This window comes from Talpa occidentalis, unplaced genomic scaffold (assembly GCF_014898055.3).
Source record: "Talpa occidentalis isolate TD23 unplaced genomic scaffold, MPIMG_talOcc4v2.1 talOcc4.9, whole genome shotgun sequence".
In the NCBI taxonomy this organism is placed as follows: domain Eukaryota; kingdom Metazoa; phylum Chordata; class Mammalia; order Eulipotyphla; family Talpidae; genus Talpa; species Talpa occidentalis.
The window spans coordinates 25,805,431-25,817,989 of NW_023605305.1; positions in this window are offsets into that span (position 1 = coordinate 25,805,431).

Below are 12,559 nucleotides of genomic sequence, written 5' to 3' on the forward strand. Positions count from 1 at the left end.
TCTGATTGATGTATAGTAATCATTCCATCCCATCTCCCTGACCATAGAAATTAGTTCAAAGGCAGACATGAAACCCAGTCAAGACAATGAGATTTGAAAGAACATTTTCAAGGGCTTTCAACAGGAGTCCTCTCTTGGCTGTAGGTCCCATCAATAATGTAAGGTCCAGAATTAATACAGCCATGTGTGTGTGACCACAAGTATAGATACCAGATTGCCAGGCAGTGGGTGAATTCTAAGGAAGGCAGAGTGGGACAAAGAGAAGATAAATAGAAAAATAGAAATTTGGTTACATTTTGAGCAGCAAGTGGTAGATCAAACCACACTTGTAGCTGATTACCCCCATACATTCTAGTCACATGAACTGGTACGTCCTCACCGTTGCTAGAATTCACTTTTCTTTCTGTAACATAGTCCTACAATAACACTCCATCTCTCTGGGTCTCCATTTTCTCATAAATAAAGTAAAGGCAACATAGATAATCTCTATTCTACCAGTTTTCAGATCCTGTGTCTCTGAAAGATAAATACGCTCATAAAAATGTAAGTACATTACCATTTACTCATAAGCTCCAAGAAAAGTAATTCTATTTTAAATGAACAAAGGTAGCTGAGATGAGAAATGCAAATAAAAATCCTTAATATTTGGCCAGTTCCAGGAGTTACCCTGACTTCTATCCTTTCCCCTATACTTCAGCCACTCATTCCTATATCCTAATAATAGTCGTGGAGGAGAGGTGGTCTGGGAAGGAAGCAAATAAGGTGTCCTGCTTTAGAAGACTTTGGATAATTTGGTAGTGATTTCCAGGGTCTTAAACCCCTTGTTCAAAAGAGCTCATCTCTTTTCCCCAAAAAAGAAGAAAAAGAAAGCAGCATGACCCGCTGCTTTCTCTCTCTCCCCAAATCTGACCTCTGAATCATATCTTTAACCTGCCAGCACTCTCATATCTGCATTTCCAACACTAACTACCTTCAATCAATTGGAAGTGATGCTGAATTATCCAGCCAACTCCAGCACACAGATTCATTTATCTGTAAAAACACAGCTTCGAGGAAGGAGGCCAGGATAGTTATTTAGTAGAGGAGAGTTACTTAATAAAAAGATTAAGCACCTTAGAAGCCTGACGGGTTAAGCAAATTGTTTGATACACTGCAGTAGCAATTATGTGCAAAAGATTTCACATATGGGATATGTAGTCTATTTAAAATAATCCATTTGAAAAAAATTAAATAATACATTTGGACATACAGTTATAATCAACACCCTAATTTCAAAACGCATTGCCTGGGTCCCTAGCAGGTATTGCACTGGGACACTGGAGCTGTACTTGAAGGCACTGGAAACTTCAGGAAGAACCAATGTGTAAAGAATAGCATCGTCTTTGTGGAAAGAAAAATGAAGAGTAGACTGCTGGATAAGTTTGTTCTTTGTTCTGGTTTTTCAAGATTCATGGAAAAGGATCTTCAGCACAGTGTTGATGGATTCGTGTAACATGTTATGACCAGATAACCTTTGCATACAGAGATGACTAAGACAATGTTCCTATTCTTCAAGAATTCAGGAGCTGGGGGAGGAAATGGACACTTGATCACTCAAGTTGCAACAGAAGACAGTGCTCACCCATGTGTCTCAAGTAAAGAGACTTCAGTGAAAAGACTGCAGAGGTGTGGGTAGGTGTGGCGAGATGCCCAGACACCAACAACAGCAGGAAACCATCACCACCTCTAAAAATGAAAAGACAAGCAGAGGAAACAAGAACAGGAGCCAGGAAGCAAGGATTGCCTGGCAAGAGCTGTATCAGGTAGAATTCTGCTGGAGGGATGACCTCGAGGCATGGGTAGTAGGAAAAAACACCTTGACCTCTCCTGTCCCCTTCCCATTCTCCAATCCCTGCATGTGCCGCTTGCTGGCCGAACAGGAAGCCCACAGCCAGACAGCCCACATGATGCACTCCAGGGACCGCCCTTCCAGTGAAAGAATCACACAGACAAGGGTGGAGAGGGGTTTGCCAGTGTAAACAGAGAAGAATCAACCCACTCCGCCCCCCTTGCCATCGGCTTTCATTTTTGCCCTTCATTTAAGTACAAAGCGCTCATCCCAAACACTTGGAGACACAAGTGTCATCAGTCACTACGTTACTAGTGATGTCATTTCCGTGTACTCCCACATGGAATCTGAATTCTGAGGTAAGCTATCACCAGCCCTTATCATATGAAGTTGTAGAGTTGTAGGGAAAATGGGGCGGGGGGCAGACTCACTGAGCATTAAAGTCATATGGCTGCTATAGTCCCCCCTTCTGTATCCCATGGTGAGGTCAGAGCAGATAATCATGGCTTCCTTCCTTCACCACTCTTTCTGTGTTCACCTTACTACCAGCAAGGCCCAATCTTCATCCTAAAATAACTGAGCCTGCCTAATCCTGTCAATATTGGGTTGCAATTTTCCTGTGAACTTTATCGTAAGAATGGAAGTTCTAAGGAGCAGTCCCGTGAATCCCGTGTTCCAAACATAGTCTCTCAGCAATATTGAGTAACATCAATCCAATCCCCTTGATAGCCAGGACAGTGACCCCCTTCTCTCCCTGTTAGTCAGGGAGCATGAAGTATCAGGGACTTCATGGCCAGGGACAAGCTCAGCTCATCAGAACATGGCTGTGTTCCTTGATGGGAACGCTCCTCCCTCAGGAGAAGTTCGGAGTAGAGCGAAAGAAGGGCCTCTGGCATTGCAACTTGAGCTCAAATAGACTTATTTGCTGAACATTCCCCACTAGACAACCCAATGCTTCAGGAAACCACCCTGTACATCAATTCCAGACACTGGAATTCTAATTCTGGTGGTCTCCCTTTATTTCCAGGCGGCGGGGGGTGGGGAACCAGGGGGAAGAGGAGACACCCAGAGGCCAGTAGGAGCCAGCAGGACTGCTGGAATTTGTTTTGAATGGCCCCCTGGTCTTTTGCTGCCCTGATGTAACTCACCCCAGCCAGCGCTGCTGTTTCTCATTCCCAGCCTTGAAGAGATGAGTGGGTGGGCAGTGATTTGCCCGAGGAAAGTGAAAGAATTCAACTCCACTAAAAAGCAATTCCCTAGCCTACTGTGCACCCCCTCCTCCTACCCAGTCCTTGATGTTCTAAGTTGTTAATCACATAGAGATACTCAGCTACTTTTTTTCCTCCCAGGGGGTTCTCCCCCACTTTCTGATGGCTTCCCAGATCATCCACATCCCTCTCCTTTTTGCATCTCCATCAGGGAAGGGTTGGGTGGTCAAGGCTAGTTGCTGTCCTATACTGAGAGAAGGTTCAGTGGTACAGAGGAGACAATTCATGAAGGAGCAAGAGGAAGCAGAGCATTAATCGGAAAGTGGTTGGCTGCATAGTGAATGACTCCATTTATATGACATTTCCAGAATAAGCCAAACCACTGAGACAGAAAGCAGACTCGTGGTTTCCAGAGACTGAAGGGAAGCAGACTGGGGAGTGACTGCTTAATGAGTATGGGGTTTCCTTTTGGGGTGATGAAAATGTTCTGAAACTAGTTAATGGTGATGGTTGCACAACACTATGAGTATACTACATGTCACTGAATTAGATACTTTCCAATGGCTAAAGTAGTGAATCTTATGTGAATTTATTTTATCACAATAAAATAATAATCAGGCAGTTGGAGGTTATTCTAACTGGAGAGAGAAGATGCTCAAGGGTGATCTGGCAGTGTCTGGAGTAAACAGTAAGAGAATCCTTTCACCTTGCAGTCCCCCTGGGAGCATCTGTTCCCTCCAGCTTGGGAAAGTGACAGGGGTGGCCAAGGGCAGGACGAGAGCAGGCCCAGGAGAAGATGCTCACTCCAGAATGGGGAGAAGGACAGGTGTCTGGGCTGTGCGCCTGGCCTGGAGGTTCCTGTTGCCAGGTGTGGATGTTCTGCTGTTTTGTTTGCTTGTTTGTGATCACTCAGCATCCTAGTACCTTCTTATTTGGAGAGGAGCCACAGTGGGTTGTAAATCCTTGGCAAATCTTGATTGTAGGGAGGAATCTTCCTTCCAATCCACAGCCCAGAGATTTTTTTCTCCATGCCCTGTGTCCGCACCTACCAACCATGTTGGATCTCAGCCATCTAATCTGGCTCAGCTAGAGTCACAGTCCTCCTTCTGGGACTTCAAGTCACGGAGAGTGATGTAAAAGCACAGAGGCAAGTGAGACACCATACACAACAGCTAAGCCCATGGGTAAGTGTCCGCTGACAGCAGCATTGGGCAAATCAGGCAGAGTGTGAGGCTCTGGCACTGACTGTCCACAGGCAGGCCAGGCAGCAGCCTCACCACACTGACCCTAAGGGGTGACCTTGGCTGCGGCAGCCACTGACTAGCCTCGCGGTCTGGTTTGTTTTCTGAGCCTAGTCCATCAGCCTCCCTACCTGATGTCCTTCCAATAAATTCCTTGTCTGCTCAAATTAGCTTGTTGCTGTTACTTGTAGCTAGAAATCTTTCTACATTGATGTAGCCTCACCACCTCCCTTCAAAACAGAAAACATGGTGCAGTCCAATTAAATGCCGATGACTTCTTGCAAAAAATTGAAGTGCTGCCTGCACCTTGATTCTTGTGTGTGTGTATATTTCACTTTAAACAGTTCAGGTGTGAGGAAAAAATGCATTTCCATGCACCGAGTTTTGGTAACTATGGTGATGGCAGGAAGAGCACTGTTCTAGCTGTTAGAAGACCAGGCCACATGAGTTGTGCGACCTTAGGCAAGTCCGTTTCTTCTCTACTCAGGCTGGGATGAACTGTGAGCCCTTTTCCTGTACTTAAGATTCTGTGATCAGGAAATGCAAAGGAAATCATTTGTATTAGCTCCATGCCTAGAAAAACAAGAGATTCTCTGTCACAAAGGGGCTCCATCTCAATCAGTGCCACACAACTAAAACCATTCTTTACTTCATCTATTAAATCATGCACAGCCTTGTAGACAACAAAGCAATAAAAGTTAACACCAGCTTCATTTCCCCATGGGGAGTGCCACCTGCAACAATCATACCAACGGGAGCTCACACTTGGATAGCAGCTGCCGCATGCCAGACACTGTTCTATGAGCTTTACATATGGAAGCTCATTTGCTACCATGCTACCCCTGACTTTGGGGGCAGAGAGGAAAGTATTGACAAAAGATGGTCATGGGCCTCCCCGGTGGCGCAGTGGTTGAGCGCTGGGTTGCGAAGCTGCCTGCAGCCTCTGCAGCACTGGTTCAATCCCCGGCTGCTCCCCGGCCACCGGAGGAGGGTCCCACATGGCCCGCAGACCTCTCCTGCCGCCCGCAGCTCCCCTCAGCGGTGTACTTCGGTCCTTCTGCCTGCTCTGCTCCCCTCTCTGGCTCTGGTGAATTCTCTCACCCTCCTACATTTCTGACTGTACCCGGTGCTTGTATAAATAAATAAATAAATAAACTAATTAATTAATTTTTAAAAAAAGCTATTTAAAAAAAAAAAAGATGGTCAGAATTTCTGGCGTGATGACCTTCAGAATGAATCCCAGACCCCCAAGACCTAATTATGTGTGACTACTGTCTCCCTTAAAAGTTCAATAGTATTCACCAGTGAAGTGCCATGTAGGTTGAACTTTTATTTGTAACTGTGTAGTCTCCCCGTGACTTTCATTCACCAGCAACTATTGATGACACCTGTTTTATAGCAGGACTGAGCTGAGTCCTGGAAGCAGGAAGGGTTGGGAGGGTAGCTGGGTAGGTGGGTGTTGGACCAATGGTTTCAGTCTGGTTGATGGGAATTACTAAATAGAACTTTTCAAAATGCAATTTTTCAGAAATATACTCCTACCTGATCCTCATTCCCATGTGGAGACTGGAGTGACCGGTGGTTGGGGAGGAAGGGCATATGTTTAAAAAAAAAAAAGAAAGCCCTCTCTTCTTTTCTCTCCTTCCCAATCACTACTGCCCAACCGTTCACTCGTGTTCTTATTCTTTTAGAATACTCAAAATAGGTGATTCCTGAAGTTACTTTATACTCCAAAATTCTATAGCTCATTCATTAATATATTTCTCAGTTTGGCATTTATTGATTGCCTACTGCATGCCAAGCATTTGATACACAGGGTGAGTGAGAACTAGTTACACAGTCCCTGCTCTCCATGCTCTTGACCTTGTTGGGACAGACAGACAAACCACCAGCGTCCACCTGACGTGAGGAGTTAGACAGCAGGGGAGCACTTTATGAATTGAATGTCCCTTGGGGTGACAGTTCAACTTTCTCTTCTCCAAAATATGTGATTTCATTGCTTCTTTCCAAAGCTCCTATTTCCCTATGTTTAAATACAGCAATATAATGGACATCTCGCAAGTTCTAAACCTAATACTTCTACCTGCCTTCTGGCTTCAGATGCAAAATACGTCCTCCATGGCACCTCACACTGCTTGCAAACCCTGCATGCTAAGACTTCTCTGCCGAGAGGCCATTTTAACAAGGAACTTGGTTCAGGCATCAGCTATAGAACATTAATATTCATGCTTAGTATTTGTAAAAAACATTTCTTTCAATCTTTTGTTTCTGTTGAAGAGGAGTCTTAAAATGGCCAGAAAAATCCCAATTCTTGTTTATTCTATCTAGGCTCCTATTTTCAAAGTATTTTCTTTTTGGCCTCCATTATTTTATCAAGGTTGGCAAAGAAAGTTAGTTCTACTCCTGTCCAAGTGTTAAATGGATACTCGTGTGTCTCTTTGCCACATTGGTATAATTGATTTTATTGCAGATAGGATTTTTCTTTTTTCCCCTTTGCATGCAAATGTGGCACCCTTTCAGTGTTTGCATAATAGCAGTAATTCTTTCATTTATACAAAAGGACATGCATTATTTTGGCAGATAGAAGGAGCTTTGATGGAGAGATTATTACATTTCCAAAAGCAAAGAGAATAACTCAGAATTTAGCCAGACGCTGACTAAACACCCCTTCCCCCAACTGCATGGATCATGGGCCAAGTGTCTAACACACCACCGTCTCGTTCCAGAGAATGAACTTGCAGAACAGGAAGACCTTGCTGGCTAGGCCCCCATTCTCTGCCCTGCTCTGCCCTGCTCTGTGGACTGGGCTCCCTTGCCCTCTGGTTCCAGTTGGTTGGTCAACGGGAGGCACCAACATGAGGAGGAGGTTGAGAGTAGAGAGAGGCTGGGCTATTTTCTACCCCATTCCCTCCCTGCTTGCCATTGGGCCAGACAGTGGTTACCCCCCAACCTAGCCACAGCTTCTACGCTGTAGCTCCTCTTGCCCAAGTCCAGCTCTCCTGGACGCTGGTAACTGCTGCCATTCTCCTGCTGCTTCCTGGGACCCTGGGAACTTCCCTACCCCTTGTTAGCTAACCCTGCCCATGGCTAGATAGGCAGTCGTTATGCTCAACCCTTTGCATTTGCCTTCTCTTTCCTTCCAAGACACTGTAAGAACCATCTACTTCTAAGGCTTCACTTAGCGCACCAGAACCTCCCCCAGCCCCCCAGCACACATCAAGTAAAAACCTCATAGTTGGGAAACTCATAAGCAAGCTCAATGTCATTGAGGTATAGCGGCATCTAAATGTCTCCACAGGCTTTGGGGATATTCTACAAAACAGAAGAGTTTTCCTTAAGTGTGTCTAGTTTCACTTAAGTGTGTCATCATCTAGATGATTGACACCTGTTAGTTTTGCCTGCCTGTCACTTGGTTACCTTCTTTGGTCACAGCTCTCTCCCTTTCCTTGAGGACACACTCCTCCCTTTCCTTGGCACATGTGGATCATGTGGGGCTGTTCTTACCTTCACCTCAGAGGAAATATGAGACTCCATCTGGCCACTCAGGTCTTCACTTCTCCAAGGCCACAGTGCTGGCTCTGGGAGGTATGTGGTCCCAGCAGGGACTGAAAGCCAACTGGATGAAATTCTGGGACTTTGACTGGAGCATCAAGGGAGAGAGTGTTTTCCTTCCTCTGAAGTTGCTGAGGACATAGCTGAAGCATTGGTGGCCATCTGCCATGAAGGACAGAGACTGCCTGAGGACTGAACAATCACAGAGGAAGCAGTGCTAAGAAGGGAAAAGGAAAATCTGGCTTCTGGTCATATTATCTGAGCCCTGGACCAAGTCTTCCATTGTTTTTGAGTTACATGACCAAGAAGCTTTGGTTTTTTTATTGACTTAAGCTGCATTTCTGTCACTGTTTGTTTCTCAGTAGTTAGAATCCTAACTCATACATTAAAGATGAATACTCTTTATAAACAAGGAACATTCATGAACTGGGTAGGGGGAGACAGAGAAGAAAACAGAAGCTGCTATTTCTGGAGCACTTACTATATGTTCTAGAATGGAGCAGATATAAATGTAGGTTAATTTATTTAATTCTCAAATTAACTTTGTGTGGCTAAGTTGAGGAACTTAACAAGTGCTATATAATTAGCAGACAGCAAGGTTAAGTTCAAACCAAGGACAGTCTGCTGGCAGAGTTATATATACCTGTTCCATTCTGAAGTGCTACCACCATCATCAGGATCTTCACCATCTTCCTCCTCACTGTCATCATCACCATCACCTCCTGGAGGAGGCTCACTGAGCATTGGGCCCTATAGCCGATAGCTGAGCCTCTGACTCTGCAGGCACAGACCTTGTGAATGACTGCAGCAAGAAAAAGAGAGGGTTTGGTACCAATGAAGAGGGGCAGACAGCATTTTGACAAATGTCTTCCATTTGAGGTGCTGAAGAATCCTTACTGTGAGAGATGGCGGAAGGGAATCCAAAGATGAGGATAGAGTCTGAGCAAAGACAGCAAGGTTGGAAATACCAGACCATTAAGAGATGCAGTTGGCATATATATCAACACAAACTAATGCAGTTTTCCAAGTCTTTCTTCTTGGGTCCCTTTTATATTTTCTCCTTTTTATTTTATTTACTTTCTTTTTTATTGTGGTAAGAACATCTAACATGAGATCTACCTTCGTGATAAAGGTTTACGTGTACAGGAGAGTATTGTTAACTGTGGGGGCATTGTTGTCTAGCACATCTCCAGAACTTACTCATCTTGCTTAACTGAAACTTTATACCCACTGATTACTAACTACCCATTTCCTTTCCCCTCAGCTCTCCATAACCATCATTCAACTCTTTAATATTATGGTCAAAATAAATTTGACCATTTTAGATACCTTATACAAATGGAATCATGCAGTAGTCATCTTTCTGTGACTGCTTTTCTTTAACATAATGTCCTCAAGGTCATCATTATTGTCACATATTGCAGAATTTCCTTCTTTTTAGAGGCTGCATCTGATGCCATTGCTTGTAGATAAACATTTTATTTCTTCAATCATCTTTTGATGCACATTTAACTTATTTCCACATCTTGGTTATGGGAATAGTGCTGCAGTGAACATGGGGATGCTAATAGCCCTTCAAGATTCTTACTTTACTCCTTGTGGATCAATACACAGAAATGGAATTACTGGATCATGTTGTAGTTCTATTTTTATTTAAAAATAAAAAAAAACTTCCATTCGGTTCCACACAGTACCTGCACCCTTTTGCACTCTTATCAATAGTTTACAAGGATTCAAATTTCTCTCCACTTTCTCATCAACATCTGTTGTCTTTTTTTGGTGCTTTTTTTGATGACACCCATCCTGACATGTGTAAGGTGATCTCTTGTTGGGGACCAAATTGTATTTCCCTAATGATTAGTGACAGCGACACTTTTTCATAAAAGAAATAACAATGTAACAGGGCAACTACAAAATGAGAAAATATTTAAAACCATATATCATATAAGGAGTTAATCCAATATATGTAGGGAGCCCACACCAAAACTAGCCCCCTCCAAAAAAACCCTAATAATTGAATTTTTAAAAACTCAAGTAGATATTTTTAAAAACATATATTAAATTCTTTTAAAAATTGAATAGTACTTGCATAGATATTTCTCTGAAAAAAGACATATGAATGACCAACAGGTGTATGAAAAAATACCAACGTGTCTATCTTCCCTTGGTGTCCTTCCTTGGCAATAACAAGACCAGAAAGTTAATTTCTCTGGTCTACCACTTAACCACAGTGCTTGACATAGTCCTTTTAAACTTTATGTTGGAAAGAGAAGAGATGTTTGGTCTCCATTATAGACCTAGCTACTTTTCAGTAGAGTTGACCTTGAAGACACAAAGAATAATGAATGGATAACCATGCTGAGGGGGTTAAAGGTGACCCTACAAACCTAGAAACACATCCTTAAAGTTCCAGCATATGGAGGTCCCTATCCAGCTCCCAGTGTATTCAAACATTGATGCTTGTTCCAAACATGGTGTGAAGTTAGCCCTAGAGACACAGCCCTCTTTCTCTCGTGCCTTTGACCTCTCCTTCCCCCTACAGTTGTCTCATTACGCCATGAACAGTGACACATTTTCCCACAAGCATCAATGCCTCATTTTAGCACACTTCCTTCCCATATCTATTAACAAAAGGTGTTGTGCTGATGCTGAACCAGGCAGACAGATCCATGCTCTCCCCCCTACCCCCGTCACTGTGTCTGCCAAGTAAAACACACAAAACCATGGCACACTATTTTTAAAAGCAAGTTAAATAAGGTGCCTTTAAAGTTGAGTCCCCTGGGGTTGTATTGAGTCCCTAGGTTCTGGGTTTTTTGCGCCGGAGGGATCACGCAGGTTAGCTTTAATTGTTTAACTAGGCCACTTAAGCTGCTGAGCCCTTGTCTAATTGGACAATATTTATAGGCATTGCATCATCGCATAGTTGAACTGTTCTTCTCAGACTGAGATCATCTCTTGGTTTGTTGGGAATTTTTTTTAACTCAGGAGGAAAGAAATGAGCAGTCTCTTCATTAATAGAAACTACTGACAAATAAAACAGAAGAATAGAAAAATTGTTGAGATGCTAAGATTTTAATGGTATAAAGGGCAGATTCTCTCCTGACAAGGTTTGATTTATAGCTATGGAAAATCTGAAGGTGGTATTTTGGCCAATGGAGGCTGGGGCAAATTTAATTAAAAAAAATTATCAGTCCGAAAAACTAAAGTGGGTTCAATTCTCTTCATAAAACACATGACTATGGTTTAATATAACTTTACTGCTCATGTGGGTAGAGCTTGATGTAGTGTCATTGTTTGGACTACCTGGGATACATTGCAAAAGAGTGAGTCTATTTTTTCAGATGAACTTTCCAGCTATGTCCTAACCTTATGATCTGGTTCTTTTATTTATCAATGCTACTTGATGCCTATACTCTTTTAATCATAATGATAACAATGGTTGACATTGACTGGGCTCTTCTTGTGTGCCAGGTGCTGCATGTAAACACATCAGATGTAAAATGTCATTTGATCTCTAATAATCCTATTTGAGGACAATAGCTTCTATTATCGCCAATACATGAAGATGAGGAAAACAAGGCTTAAAAGATGTATAACCTGCCCAGCGTCTTACCACTCCCTATCACTGGCCTGCAAACTCACAGTCACGACAACTGATTCCTAGAGACTCCCAAAGTTCTTAGCTACATCAGCCAACTTTCATCAAATGAACTGTGCACTTCCCCCATCCAGTTCTGCTGTGGAATCACAAAGTTCTCTAGAAGATTCTGCTGGGGGAGGTGCTATGCTATATAGAGAGCACAGAAATCCACATTGAAAACTACAGACATATACATTGTTTTATGCTCCCTATAAAACATAAAGGTGCTTATAAATCTTGGAAATTTTTTCTATAATAAAATAAAATTGTTGTAATAAAATATTATTTTAAATGTGTATTTAAGCATTGATATAGTTTATATAACTGTAGCTTTCAGAAACTAAAATTAAATAGATTTTCAAACAAAATAAAAAACTTTACAATGCAGGTTGGACTTCTAGTCAAGATGAATCAACAAAGGTGACTGCTTTGATCCACCCCCTTTGCTCAAAGCACATAGTAATGATTGATAAAATATAAGAAAGGGGCAGGAGGAAAGATAAAATCTCCATTCACCAGAACTGGCAATGAATTATAAAGTGATGAGTGGGTTTGAAGCCTTGGGTCTGTTATGTTCCAAACCTGCAAACACATAATGGCAGTTTGAGTTTTTTAATTCCTACCATGTAATGGGAACTAACAGTGCTTCATGCACAATAGTGGATCAGAACCAGGCTCACTGCTTGAAATCAGGGTATATGGTGGGGCACCTCCTTCTACAGAAAATAGTCTATTAAGAAAAAGCAATTATCGACTCACTTCCTGAGACTACAGTTTTACAGGGAATTCTTGGCTCAAGAAAGCAGGTTGTAGATATGACTTCCTGGCCAGGAACTGAGCCAGCCACCTGCTGGCCCATGATGGCATCTATGATAGCCTCAACATCACTCCAGAGAAATTCCACCTGTGCTCCACTGGGGATTTGGGGTCAGATTGAGACAACAGCAAACCCTCAAAACTGCTAGACAAACAAGAATAACAGCTAGGAACAGTCAGAGATACTTGCTATCAGCGATTCTATCCCACACTGTACTGTAAGCCAAGATCAAGGCATAATGGGGTAAGGAAGCCCAAATTATATACGTCTGAA